The sequence below is a fragment of the Bidens hawaiensis genome, unplaced genomic scaffold, assembly GCF_021521415.1.
Source record: "Bidens hawaiensis isolate Kalapana, Puna unplaced genomic scaffold, B.hawaiensis_p1.1 tig00000369_1, whole genome shotgun sequence".
In the NCBI taxonomy this organism is placed as follows: Eukaryota; Viridiplantae; Streptophyta; class Magnoliopsida; order Asterales; family Asteraceae; genus Bidens; species Bidens hawaiensis.
The window spans coordinates 5,348,445-5,351,170 of NW_027491028.1; the positions used below are offsets into that span (position 1 = coordinate 5,348,445).

The window sequence follows — 2,726 nt, forward strand, 5'->3', positions numbered from 1 at the left end:
CTCATGTTTTAGGGCGAAGCCCTAGAGTGGTGGAACACATTGCTCTTGAGTAGAGGAAGGGAGGTGATGTACAACATGACTTGGAACGAGTTCAAAGAGTTGTTGATGTCAAAATTCTGTCTGATGCACGAGACGGACCAAATTCAAACCAAATTCTTGACTCACAAGTTTGTTGGAACGAACCTTCGTGAGTACAACACAAAATTCCACGAATACTGCCGTTTGGTTCTGTCACACCCGCACTTAGGACCTACCGAATATTCCGGTATCAAATTTGGTTTATTTTATGTTGCTTCATATTTAAATTTACTAGTTTCTTCATTATTTGTAACAGTTCTTTACATGGGGGGTTGGAATCTTTCTATTCCGTACATACTTGGGGAGTTTTTGGAACAATAATTGGTATCTTTATTACATTAGCTAAAACTTATTTGTTCTTGTTCATTCCTATCGCAACAAGATGGACTCTACCGCGGCTGAGAATGGATCAATTATTAAATCTTGGATGAAAATTTCGTTTACCTATTTCTCTAGGTAATCTATTATTAACAACTTCTTCCCAACTTCTTTCACTGTAAAAAAAGACTTATATGTAAACCCCAGAACGGAAATTGTTACACGGATACTAAATTGGCTATTTAGAGTATGTTGCCTATAAATAAAAAAATGAAGGGAATTTTTTGTAACAAAAAAAGGCCCGAATGGGTATTGATCGGGCCAGGCCAAAAAGGCACTTCGAATAAAATAAAAGCAAGAAGGTCTTCTTTTTTTATCTTTCTATTTTGATCTTTTGAGCATCTAAATGGAATTGCTAAATCTATAATAACGATAAAGAATGTGAAAGAAATACTTAATTTAATCCTTACTTGATGTGTAATGTAACATAGTAATTATCTTTGTCAATTGGGAGAGATGGCTGAGTGGACGAAAGCGGCGGATTGCTAATCCGTTGTACGAGTTATTCGTACCGAGGGTTCGAATCCCTCTCTTTCCGTTGATGACTTTCTATTTTTTTCTAGTTAATTGAGACATTGTGGAATATGCTAAACCCCTCTTAATGTCTTTTTGAGCAAGAGCTAAAGTAGCTCCGAAAAAAACTGTTATTATCCCTATCAAAGAGATAAAATTCATTATGTGGGGTATGACTATGAAAAGAGGCATAAGTCGAGCTAAAAGAAAAATTCTCGCAGCTACCATAGTAGCAGCATGTATAAGAGCCGAAATAGGAGTCGGCCCTTCCATTGCATCAGGTAACCATACATGAAGGGGAAATTGAATATTCGGTTTAGATTGGTCATCGAATCCGAATATTCACTATTCGGAGTCGTAATTTGACGAAGATCTTGTGGTATTACCACGTATTATTAAATGTCATTAAAAAAAAGGATGTTCTATAGAATGATTTCCCTTTTCAGTTCATTTTATTCGCCGATTGACCAAAGGAAAATATTAATAAATAATAAATTGTATGAACTTAGATCAAAATAATAAATTGTATGAAATTAGATCAAAATAATAAATTGTATGAACTTAGATCAATCAAATCAATTTCTATGCAACGATTCGGCCCAACCAATTTATCCATTGATTATCATATCAATTTAGGTTGCAGGATAATGATAAAAATGATAAATGAAGGGGAATGGAAAGGATAATTGATAAAAAGCGGGGTTCATAAAAGGTTCGTAGAGGGTAGATCGAACTAAGTATATGGAATTGAATGGCTATAAGTTAACCCTTGTCAAGGGTTAGACGCATCCTTATCAAATTGAAATGTGTGACCAATAGTTGTTACATGCTTTGAAAATATATCAGAGTTTTAGCGGAAGTCTTTAGTTTATAATAAAATATTAACCTATGTTTTTAAAACATTAGTTTATTTGTAAAATATAACAAAATATTTAATTTAATATAAAGCTTCTTGAATAATAAATATTTAAGAGTTTGATTTTCAAACCTTTGTTTTATTTATAAAACTTTGTTTAAATATTGTTTGCAATATTTTAATAATAAAATATTGAGCCATCTCTACCTTGCGAGCATCTATCTCCATGAGTTGGCTATAATTCCATGCTACCTGTGCTAACTTTATTTCCTGTAATATTTGGGGGGAAAATACGTCAGCGATATGCTGGTGAATCGTTGACTCTAAAAATATTTTATTAATCTTTCTTTGACTGACAAGATAGTTTTCATGAAACAATCTCAGCAGAAACATCTATTATTTCTGGGATTTGTACCACTGCCATACACACACAGTTACGGTTCTCCGGGAGTTGACACCCATTGGAGAACTTTTACTATGACCTCTAGTCTGCGGCCACGTAGCCTTGACTGATAGACTAGATTGATTATGTTTAGATCCAGACACATGTGTACTCTGTCTGAGTTGTTTTTATTTTCTATCTTGTATAAAATAGGGATCACGTAATCCCATAAATCTTTATTTGACTGTCTTTGTTTAAGATAAACAACCCGTTTATCTTGACTGAAAAAGGTTTAACGTATTCACCTGTGATTGTTTGTTCTGAATGATGTGGTGATCTTGTTTGAAAACTTTTGTGAATGAATGAATGAATGATTGACTGATTGTATGATTGACCTATAATAAAATAGGTTTATGTAAATACCCGGATCGTCTCTTAATCCGGCTACAGACCTTTAGTCTGGTTTTGACAGCTTAAACCTTGATTGATCTTTTGTTTGAATAAAATATGTTTGATATG

At 33.6% G+C, this 2,726-nt stretch overlaps 1 non-coding gene across 1 annotated transcript; it reads left to right on the forward strand.

Annotated features, from left to right (window-relative positions):
- Positions 1 to 906: 906 nt before the first annotated feature.
- Positions 907 to 994, forward strand: TRNAS-GCU (transfer RNA serine (anticodon GCU)). The gene has a single exon. It is a non-coding gene; the product is annotated as a tRNA-Ser (tRNA).
- Positions 995 to 2,726: the final 1,732 nt, after the last annotated feature.